Source organism: Lagopus muta, chromosome 2 (assembly GCF_023343835.1).
Source record: "Lagopus muta isolate bLagMut1 chromosome 2, bLagMut1 primary, whole genome shotgun sequence".
In the NCBI taxonomy this organism is placed as follows: Eukaryota; Metazoa; Chordata; class Aves; order Galliformes; family Phasianidae; genus Lagopus; species Lagopus muta.
The window spans coordinates 107,307,531-107,319,794 of NC_064434.1; positions in this window are offsets into that span (position 1 = coordinate 107,307,531).

Genomic DNA, 12,264 nt, shown 5'->3' on the forward strand with positions numbered 1-12,264 from the left:
CCGGCGGTTTCGTTTCGATTCCGCTGTGTGAGGGCAGCGCCGCGCCTCCTGGCGGAGTAAGGGCGGGTACGGCGGCCGGGAAGGGTCATGCGAGGAGGCGGGAGTGTCCGTGGCTTCATCCAGATCCTGAGCACACCGCTGCGGCTCTGTTTTAGTATCAAAGCACATCAGGTGGCAGAGCAAGAGCGTTCGCCAGGCTTTCCTGCGTTCACATTCGCTCTTCTGTCGACTTCTTTGAATGATTTTTGTCATTATTACTCATTAAAGCTGCTATTCTCATAACAAGTCAGTGTTCAAAGCTCTGTTGTGTTATAACAACATAAAGGACAGAAGCAACACAATCTTTTGTTCTCCTAACTTCAGTCATCAGTCACATAACGGAGTTGAAACTTGTATCTGTAAGAAAGAACAACGTGAGAATGCAACAGAGCTTTTAAACTAAGGAGCAGTCACGCAAACTTCATGCTTCAAGAAGAAAACAATAAATTTAATTTGACTTATAGTAACATATATGCCCCCCAAGAACACAGATCACTTCTAGCTTCTCCATTCACATTTCCTCAACTAGTTTGGGATCAGGACAGGAGATGTGGCTTTCTTCCAGATCTATGGTTACACACTGCAGATGCCAGTAAACCAGGAGTAAGTCTGTATCTTGCACTCTGCCTTCAAAACTGTAGCTCCTGAACCACCCACCAACATCCTAGAAGTCAAAAAATACCTACAAGGTATTTTTTCAGTCCTGTTTCACATGATTCCTCTTCTCATATTGAAGAGCACTGCACATAGGAAACTACACTAACAAGATCACTTTATAAAATTAACATCTGCATTCTGTCATTCAGGTCTCACCTGGGAAAACCAGTCTTTTCTGACTATGTAACCCATTATTATCTTCCTAAAACAGCATAGCATGGCAAATGGCTGGTCCATACACCATGCTCTGAAGGCTAGCACACATGGACTCCTCCTCATCAAGAGGAAATAACAAGCTCTAGAGCCAAAGAACCGCTGCTGCCAATGCCCTACCCACAGATGTTCAGCAGTCATAAATAAAAGCTAGTCTCAGCTCCACTGACAGCACATGTGGAGATAGATTTCTCTTTGCTATTGTATTGTAAATGTGACCATCCAGAGTCCTGACAACAACTCAAAATGCTAATTAAAATTGTACACATCAGCCTTGGAAGTAGATATGCACTCCTTTTGTCTAAGACTAAAATCCTCTCCTCCCAAAATAGATTCATTCACACACACTTATATATCTCACCCAGATTACCCGGTGTTTCTCTCTTAGTAACCTTGCCATTAGGTTGGCCAGCTGTCCTTAAATAAGCCCCCCTAAGAGTGAGGTTAGAGTGAGAAAACACATTGAAATTCTTCCTTGAGCTGTTGTTCCCATCATGCCATCATACCACGCACATCTCCACAGACCAGAACATTCAAAATCCACTCTTTGCCACTCTATTTTTTTTTTTTAATGGTATTTAAGAGTGAGCATTGCTTTGCTTCATTTGAAAAATTTGCCTCCGTAATGTGTAGAAATGTAACTACATTGCTCCTTTAGAAATTCTTTCTTTAATTATTTCAAAGTCTTTCATAATGCCTGCACTATTTACTCTGTCCTGTAATTATAAATGCACTGATAGTAATCTGACATTACATCCTAAAGAAGCCATTAGCAACTTCAGGATGTATGCATTTCCTCTGCTCAGAGATCACACAGTTGCTCCTGCAGCACAAACCTCAGCCCATCAGGAAACTCCCCACTCTGATGGTTTCTCCTCTTCTTCACCCATCGATTTGGCAGCACTGAGCATGCACTGTCTCAGACATTTCAGCACAAGTTTTGGATGCTCAGCACTATCAGGAGTCAGTGTGAGTGCTACAAGGAGTTACAGTTGAAGAGAATCTTTTTTCCCTGACTGTGTACAGGAATTGCCTGTGTAAGGATATTCATTATTAAAAAGGAAAAAGGCATCTTCAGTGTAAATGCCATTTTTCTTCATCTGCCAGCATGAATTTGCAGCTGGAATGTTGGCCATCACAGTGCTTCAGGCTGCTCCAAGGTCTCAGCAGCATCTGAAGAGTTGAGGAAGAGAAAAGCAGAATAAAGTGCTGCTACTCCTCCTTTATACCTCCATCAACAACAGTAGCACTGTAAAGATCAAGTAGGACCTAACAGCTTGGTTTTCTAGTATTGAGCACCAGCAGCTGCCACCAGATGCTTAGCATTAATTATAATCAATTCATTACTTAATTCATGTAATTGTACATCAAACCACCAGGCGGGTCTCCAGGGAGAAGCATTTTCTATAGTAAGAAAACACATGAGGCCTTTAATGCTCGTGAAGATTTGTATGAGTAAGATTTCACCACTGCAGATGATAAAATGTAAGTCCTTCATGCTAGGTGCTCCAGTTTCTATTTTGCACACATGCTTTCACCGGATGCCTTCTTATTGTACTACTTTCCCCAGGCTTACATTTACACGCTACAGCATAAGATTAAACTGAGCTCCCTAAGTAATTATTGCATGAAATTATATAAACATTTTTTTTCCTTCTTGAAAGTCAGATCCTTTGCAGAAGCCTAGCTGTATGAAAGCAACTTGTGGGGGAAAAAAAGGAAAAACCAACAGAACAACAAAACCAAACCAGAAGTAGTGCTTACCTTAAGAGAAAATCCACAGTTGCAGATCAAGTTCAATCAAGAGTTGAGCCCTGCACGTAGATAGGCACATATATAATCTCTGTTTTCATAAGGTCTATCATATAACCAGTGTAACAGATATGTGTAGTTTTTCATACCTTTTCTGCAGCCTGTTTTCAGCCTGAACATCCTAGTGATGCATGTGACAAGGGGCTTTTTCAACAAAGGGCTTTGAAATAGGCTTCATGGAAAAGAAATAAGCTAACCTGAGCATCTGTGTCTGTTGTCGCCTTCTGGTGACAGAACGAGATCAGCAGAGGCATATTATGAGAGTGATCTTTCAGTCTGAGGATGTCTAGTGAAAGCTGATATACTGAGATGCAGGGGCTGTGCAGCAGCATGCTGAATCTCTCAAAAACATGTGAATGTGAGATCACAGCTGTGGTTCTGTGGGATGACAGGGTGCCAGGCTTGTGCTGACAGAAATGGTTACATGTACTTGTAGAAAACAGCCTCTCTGCTGTTTGGAAGTAGACTTGCTGTTTGCAATTCTTTCCATAAATGAATAAACATCCTTGCACAAGCTGCTGAATTTCAGTGGGGTTGTAACAGGTTCTGCTAGCTGTGGGTTTTGGCCCCTTGGCAGCTGAGATTCCCTTAATTCACTTAATCTGATGCTTTGAGAGACATAGCGCCAGTGACGACTGCTTGGTTTTGAGGTGGTGGGTGAAATATAATTGCTGCATGTGTATTTACTTACTAAATATACTTGTAGGCAATCCTTGATTTAGCATCTGCAAAGATTTCTGTTGGCTATTGGTAATGTCTCGGGTGTGGTAAGCGTGCTTAGAGCTGTGGAAGGAGGTTGGGGTTGGGCTGAGCACAGCACCAAGTAGATGGGCTCCAGGTTTGTTGTTTTGTCACAGAAAAGGGCACTTGAGTTGGGAAAAGGAGGTATGTCACAGAGTAGGGAGGAATGAATGTGTGTAATAACTTGTGAAAATCTGGGCAAATCTCACTAACTGTGAAGATGGGAGACTAATTGTCTAGATCTGATCTGAGTTGGAGACCCAACCCCTGCAAGCACCAACTCAGTGTGGCCTGGCCCTATAGGTCTCAGATTGTGCCATCGTTCCTGTTTTGCAAGTCCCCTTCCCTTGCTGTTGCAAATTCTGGTGGAGAGAATGCCATGCAGAGATCAGAGGGGTTACGAAAACACCCTTTTGTGAGGAGGTTTCTCTTTCCTGAAGACGTTACTTATCCACGATTGAAGAAACTGAGAATACCCTGTGATAACTTGCAGAAAGCTCCCTGGATAGAGGAAGACAAATGAGTTCTGCGCATCTTCGTCTATTTAATTTTCTGCCATGTGATGGCACTGGTTAGCTGACCAGAGGAGCTGGTGGTGTACAGACCAGGCCCTCAGAGCATGGCTTCTGCCCACATGTCCCCACCGCAGCTTTCTTGGAAACTTGGGGGTGCACCGAACGTTTGTGGAATGAGAGAAACCAACAGTTTGCTTTTCATTATATGTTACTTCATAGGTCTCTAATCCCTGAGATGAATCCACAGCTTGCCTACTGAGTACTGTGAAGCAAAAAACTCATGGGTAACTTTTAAGTGGTGGGGAAGGACGAGTGGCACAGGAAAGAAAAGTTAAAAGATCTTTACTTAAAGAGAGAGGGGGAAAATCTACACAAATGATAAAGCTGACAATAGTTACAAGAGATGGAATTAGTCTCTTTTGCGTCTGTGCCCTGGGAGTGCTCAAGAGCTGCTAGCTTAAAGGAGGACCTAGAGGTGTAATTTTAAGCCCTGTCAGGCATTCAAGTGAATTCTAAGCACTCAGTGCATTCTTCAAACAAACAAACATCAACGCCAGGAAACAAAAGCAAACGGCTAGAATCTAGCAGAAGCACAGAATCCTCTGTCAGTATGGATGATTGTAGTTACCTGTTCTCAAAACTGTATTTGTGATGCTTCTAACAGCAGGGAAGACTTAGCTTGCCTCCAGATGGATGAGTGAAAGAGGTGGGTGGCAATTAGACAAGCTGAGGGAATGGAGGAGGGCAGCAATGAGGACTGATGGTGTGGTTCAGGTTGGCAGTGGAGTAGGGGTTGAACGTGAACTGCGATTGATCTGTGTGCCAGATGTTGCAATGAAAGCAACCGAAGGGATAAAGTTGGAACTTTTCTAATCTATGTAGTTGAAAAGCTAGTTATGAATATTTAGTTGTGGATGTGGCATTTCAAAATAGCAATTTAATAATTACTGAAGCTTTCATAGCAGGCAGGAGTACTTGAACTTGATGGCTTTTATTCTTAAGGCATCTTAACCATTGAATCATTTTTATACTTGCTCTTTGTAAAATGCAAGGCAAGTCTTTTTTTAACTGGCAAGACTGAAACTTTGGACGCTGACAAACTTGGAGCTTACATCAATGCTATGAGCATGATGGACAGCACACTTGAAATAAAGCAGCAGCCTTACCCATTCCCTCTCTTTCCACTTTGGCATGATGGTTTGCATTTTTCTCTTTAATTTCAAAGAAAAACTATAAATAGGAGTTGGAAACTGCATGTATGTGGTGATTGATATGGGTTTTGTTTACTGTTCTCATCTACTTGCCTTAAAAAGAAGGTCTAAGCTTAAATTAAGAGCTAATGATCCAGCAGTTTGTCATCCTATGCCATGTCCTTGATCCATTTCCAGCATGTAAGCTTCATTCTCTCATTGTGACATGTCATTGAGTTTTGGCAGGACTGGTTCAAGCCATAACATAGAGCTTTCTTGTTTAACCGTGAACAAATACGAAAGACTGATAGATTTGAATTAAACTTATGTCTTCAAAAATGACTCCTGGGACCCCCTACATGTTTATGTTAGTTTTTATTGTATTTTGCTTGGGAGAAAAAATAAATCAACTTAGTTTTTTGGGCATGTGGTAAGAGCTAGTTTAATCTAGGTCTCCTGATCAGAATGTAGAACATACTGCTATAAGAGGAAGGATGAAGAAAGGCAGTAAAACATTTACAACTGATTTATGTGTGTGTGTGTGTTTGAGGAGAAAAAATACTGCAAAAATCCAATTATAAATCCCATCAATACTTCCTATAGTTACACTTGCATGTTGCTGTGTTGTTGAAAGCAAGTTTCCTAAAGGAGTTAGGTATGTGGTATTTAGTTTATGTGGTTACTTATGCAAGCTGTAACTAGCTCAAAAGATGCCAGAATTGTTAGTAAAAACATTAATAGTGATAGATGTTAATAGCTGTAAGGTTTCTTTTAAAACTAGGAATAGGCAAATGCATTTGGGGACCTGAAGAGTGTAGAAGAGTATATGAAGTTTTTAATGAGCAAGAGCAGGTGCAGTCATCAGCGAAAAAAGGACTTCAGATGTAGGGAAGAAAGAGAGGAAGGATGCCTCCCCAAAGCCCACATTGCAGATCTAGCTTGGTACAAACTGGTTGTGTGGGCAAGATCTGTGTGTAATTGCCTCCATCTTCCTAATTTCGATCTCTGGTATTTGTTATTCCTGGTTTGCAGCAAACAGATGATGTTCAACTTCCATAGCCTTGCTTGGAGCTTCCAGTGTTGTGCTGTGGTGCTTCAGTTCCTGCCTTCAGAGCTGCAGCTACAGGATTTTGAGGTGTGTTGCAAGCTACCTTGCAGTCATGGCAGTCCCTGTGCACACAAACACACAAACATGTCTGTCCATCTTTCTGGTGCATTCAGAGATGTCTGAGATTAACTTTAATGCAGAAATTGAGGTCTCCTTCAAATACATTTGCCCTTTTAGCCGGGCAGGTGTGTGGTTTTAGTTGTACTTACAATTTGACGTGGCCTGTCGCATCAGCAGCTGATTTCTCTGCCATGTGACAACCAGTAGGTATTTATCATTACATTTGATCTAATATTTTGGCAAAACTGACTATAACATATATAGCTGGCTGATGCTTGTGTACAGTTAAGTTTGGATGCTGCTCTTGCCTTTGACGGAGCAGAGTTGCAAATGAGATCTGGCACCTGAGCAGGCCTGTGTTAGACTGAAATTACTAATATACAGTCAAGTAAGTAAACGAATGAGGAATTTGGAGTCTTTCTAGTTTATTGAGCTTTTTTCCATTTGGTATCTGCCTTTTTAACATGGAGCTGGCCAGAATGGTCTTGATATTTAAGCTTTTAATCCTAACAGCTCATTTATTTATTTCTAGGAGATGTTATTGGCACGTGTAATAAATTAATGGGATTTAATGAACCCAGAGTAGCCCTAAAAGGGAGGAAGCGTGTTGCAGTGTGATGGATGCATCTGAGCAATCGGGTATTATGTGCTTTGCTGTCAGATTGGTGTCCCTGTAAAGCTGAGCTGCATGGCACTATGGCTCTGTTCTGCACTCAGGTGAGGTGTTGTTTTGCTGAGTGGCCTCTTTTATACTTTGAAGTGCTGTGAAAGGATGTGAGCCTGTAAATAGAAACAGGTGCCCTTGTAAGGGAGAGGTGAAGAGGAAGAGTAGAAGCACATGCCACTGCACATCCCATGTGTAAAAGCAGAAATAGCCTCAAAGCAGCTTAATCTTACATGGGAGGAACTGGTGTAACTCCGAAATGAAGCAGCAACCAGCTTTGGCAGCTGCAGCATCCACAAGATGAGCTGTTCTGCACGATGTTCTGTGAGCTGTCACTGCTGACCTGGGTGACATGTGCCCAGCACCATCTGCCAGTGGCACTTTTGCAATGATCCTGTACTGTGCTTGGTGTCAAGCTGGCCTTAGAGAAACCAGCCTGTGCATCCTGACAGTGGACTGAGTATTTTGGCCTCTTGGGATCTGTGATGCTGGTGTTCTGGGTGGCTTTTGATGCTGAGACAACCTGTAGCACTTGCAAAATTCTCAGCATCACTGCATTAAGTAGTACTGCAGCATCAGACCTCACTGTATTTAGGCTTCAGGCTTGCATCCAGAGGTATTAAAAAGCTTGTGTTAGGCAGGAATGCTACCCTCGATATAAATTTCCATATAAAAATCTCTACTTGTCTTTTCTCCATGCATTCCCCTGTTTGCCTCACCCTTACATTTTTTTATTGCTGTTTCTGCTTGGCAGTTGCAATCCTCACTGTGTTAGCCTTCAAGGCAGCTGCTCTGGGGCAACACAGGGTGAGCTTTTTAAAATTAAAAAAAAAAAATGTTTTTAGGCTTCCTGAAGGCTCTCTGGGGCTTTTTGCCTGCTTGTTTATGCTCGGTAGAGGAAATGTGTGAGCAGTGGGATGTGGCTGTGATGGGGGAGTGACAAAGGATGTGGTGGGGGCACAGTGCCCTGTCCCCCCTTGGTCCCCTGGCCTCTCCTTGGTCCCCCTGTGGTGGCATTTACACCTCTCAAACCTCCTGGGCACTGTGCTGATGAAGGAAGGGCTGTGTGGTTGTTGGCTCCAGCCTCGGCGCTCCAGGGCATGGTTTCAACCATGTCTATGGAGACCAATTTTCAACATCAAAACAAACCCATGTAAGTGGAATTTATATTACCTTTAAAAAGTGCGAGTCAACAGAGCGGAGGGCTCTGCTTCGAGGAAGCCTCTTGGGTTTGTTCAGCGAATTACTACAAATATTTTACATCCTTTCTGGGACTCCAGGCAACCTCAGGAAGCAGCTGTCAAAATGCCCCAAGCTGCACGGCTGATCCAGGGTGACTATTGAGCCCGTGGCACAAGAAAGACATCCACCTCCACCTCCAGTCCCTTCACTCCATCACCAAATATCCCGCACTGCCTGAAAGCATCATTTTCCTAGATATCTGGACTGTGTATTTTTACCCTGAAGCACTGGGTTTTGGGCTAAGGTGATGGTGGTTGAGAGAAAACAGGGTAGAATCTGTTAATCCTGAGTGCCCCAAAGTATGCAAATTTTGGTGACCTAAAGGCAAAGAAATGCTTTGTTCCACAGAACAGCCCCAAGATGGAGATCATCCCTGCAGGTGTGTGACAACAGTGGAGAGATGTGAGTTTAGGTGAGAGCAGGCTGCAGTGCAGGATGTATTGGTTTGCCACCTGCAACCCTGTTGGTAGGCAAGTCATGGATGTATGGTGGGGTGCTCCATTCCCCCTGAAATGTCTCCAGTTGTTTGAAGATGGAAACGTACTCCATTTTATGCTAGGAGGAGAACAGGCCAAATAACAACATGTGTTAGTTAGCTCGGTACCTTGGAGGGTGTGGATTTGAGTGAGATGTTGATGCCTGCAGAATCCTCACCTTGCGTGTCTGCACTGTATGAATGTATCGTATGTAGATAGTATGTACATCTTATCTTTCAGGAAAGCTTTATTGTTATCTTTGCCATGATGTGAATGTGGTTCTTCTGTTTCTAATGTTTCTGTTTGCATGCAAAGCACAAATGGAAGCTCTGCAGCGTTACTGCAGCCTCATTTTCATTTCGGCTAGCTCCAGAAACAAGGGGGAAAATCCTAAACCAAGCAAGAAAACGTGCCTGAAAAATATTTGAGATGGAATTTGGCAAGTTTCAAGCTGCTATGATGTAAATTTTAAGAGCCAGCAACGCCTGTACTGTGCAGAAGGGAAGAAAGGGCTGTTGGAGAGGGGCAGCTTCCTAATACAAATGAGAAGCTGAACCACAACAGGTCTGCTTTCAGATGGAGCAGGCTATCAAAGTGTTCTGCTCCTGCAAACCATTCCCAGCACTAGTGGGGAAAATGATGCGGGTTTGCAATAAGACATTAGCATCCATCAACTTGATCTGCTCTGCATTTGCAGAAAATAGTAGAAACTGTAGCCTTTGTGTAATAGATTAGAAACAACTGCTACTACATGGACTACTGGTCCGTGAAATCTTAACGCTGTGTTGGAAAAGTTCACCATATAATTTGGGTCTTTCCCTCCCCAGCATACCAGTGCAGAGGCAGAAATTTTCTGACCCTGATGAAATCTCATGTTACCATTTCAGTCTTCAGGGTTTGATTTGCAGTGCAAGCTTGCTGGCCTCACAGCGAGCACTAGGCACGGTGCTTCATGTTTTCCACTGCCCATCCACCTCTGCCAGCTTTTAGAGCTCCTGTGAAACAGAAGACTTTGGAAATCTTTCCTGCAGGGAAAGGCAGTAATGCAGTATGGAGGAGATGGGTGCTAGGAGTGAATGTGCTTTTTTTTTGTTTCCCAAAGACTGTGGAATAGTGCTAACTTGAAATGTCTGAAAAATAAGCAGATCATAGAATATCCTGAGTTGGAAGACCCATTAGGATCATTGAGTACAGCTCCTGTCTCCACACAGGACCACCCAAAAATCAGACTATGTCCAGATGCTTCTTGAACTCTGGCAGCTCGGTGGCACGGCCACTGCCCTGGGGACCCTGTTCCACCTCCTGGAGAAAAAGCTTTTCCTGATATCCAACCTGACCCTTTTTGTGCTTTGGCACCCAAAAGTGCACTCAGTTGTGAGGTGAGGTGAGATGAGGTGAGATGAGGTGAGGTGAGGTGAGCTGAGGCTGCACCAGTGCAGTGCAGAGTGTAACAATCCCTTTCCTTGACCAGCTAGCAGTGCTGGCCTTGATGTGCCCCAGGATGTGGTTGACCTTTGTGGCTGCCTGGCCACACTGCTGGCTCATGTTCAACTTACTGTCAGCCAAGACCCCCAGATCCCTTTCAGCAGGGCTGCTCTCCAGCATCTCTCCCCCAGTCTGTATTTATAGCCAGGTGCAGAATCTGCCACTAGCTCTTGTTAGCTTTGTGTGGTTGGTGATTGACCAGCTCTCTAATTATTCTAGATCTCTCTGCAGTTACTGATATCCTAGCCTTTCAATGCAACACATTTCTTTTATCCCCTATTAGTACCATTACAGAAGGTAGGCCTTTTAAAAACGTTTCTAATTTCAATCATGTTGAATTGAAATCTTGGTATGCTGTGTTTCTGCATTTAGATTTGGAGCAGATTTAAATTTCACCACTTCCACGTTGCCTGGAGCCAAGTTCATTGCAGGGAAAGAAAGAAGCGATTGCAAACTTCGGCCTAGAACTTCAAATCACTTTGAAGGTTAGTTCATGTCTGATGAGTGTCTAGAGGTGGCTTTCCTAGAAATGCCATTATTTGCAACAGTCTGGCTCCTACTGCCTTTCATCTGGGTAGAAATATAGGATTCTGCTCACAGTTTTCGTCTCACAAAATGCCTATTTCTGCTCTCCTGAGTCAGAGGAGCATCTTCTTTTACATCACTGCTTTAAAACTGTGACTTTTAGGGAGGAGGTAACAATCCCTGCAAAATACAGTCTGAGTTGGCTTAATGCTTTTGTGACTTTGGCTGAGATGAGTGTGACTGCTGCTCCCCAAACCTGATTCTGATGCAGGTGATGGATGTGGTCTCTCCAGTCATTTCTAGTGCTGGAGCTGTTTTTGGAAGCTGGCGTTTTCTGCTGAACTGTTGTCCCCTACAAGGACAGGCTGAGAGAGCTGGGGCTCTTCAGCATGGAGAAGAGAAGGCTCCAAGGAGACCTCATAGCAGCCTTCCAGTACCTGAAGAGCCTACAGGAAAGCTGGGGAGTGACTTTTCATAAGGGCAGGAAGCAACAGGACATGGTGAAATGGCTGTAAACTGTCAGAGGGTAGATTTAGACCAGATATTAGAAAGAAATTCTTTCCTGTGATGGTGGTGAAACACTGAACAGGCTGCCTGGTAAGGTTGTGAATGTCACCTTCCTGGAAGCATTCAAGGCCAGGCTGGATGGGGCTTTGGAACTAGATGATCTCTAGATGATCTTAAAGGCCCCTTCCAATCCAAACCATTCTATGATTCTATATCACTGCCCCCTAGGAGAGTGTGATCAGCTTGAGTCCCCCACTGCTCTCTTGTTGCAGTTGGAGTGGCTTCTCCTCCCTGCATGCCACATGACTTCATTTTTCTGCTCTGGTGTTATCTTGTTTTGGTTGTTCCCCTCATAATGCGAGTCATGTCTTGGCCACATCTGCCTTCTGGGGGCTTCTTGCCTTTTCTGAGCCTAGAAGAGACTGGCTTTGCCCATCCACGTGTTGGTGAGTTGCTTTTTTGGCCTATTATTTTTTCCTAATTCTTATGCAACCTCAGCTTCTTGGATGATGACTTGATTATAGTAATGCATTTTACCCTTCTGCTTTGGTATACTGGCTTCCCCTCTGCAGCCCTTGCTCTGAGCTCCCAAAATCTGTTTGTTTTCCTAGTTTCCATGCCACCTGTGAGGAGGATTTCGTGCTCTGACTCCTGACTTGGATGTTTGTTATGTATGTTCTGCATAGGAGACATTCCTATGTGTTGCACGTGGATACTGCAGGAACATTGGAAGTGCAAAAAAAAAAAGTGACCTCCAAGGGAAGGAGGTTGCAGATTCAGATGTTTGCCAAGTCACACTGGCAGGATTCAGACCTTGAGGTGTCCGTGCACAGACTTCCATGGCTGTGTCTTAAGATTTAAAGAGGATACCTATATTACTGTTGTCAACCCAACAGTTGGGTTGGGTTTGCTGGGTTGGGGTGGCAGCCTGTTAAATTTGGAAATGTTGTTTACTTGTTATATACTTAGGTGTATGTCTGAGGATAGCAACAGAGTTTTTCTTCTGCACCGGATTTGCAGAGGTTTCAGG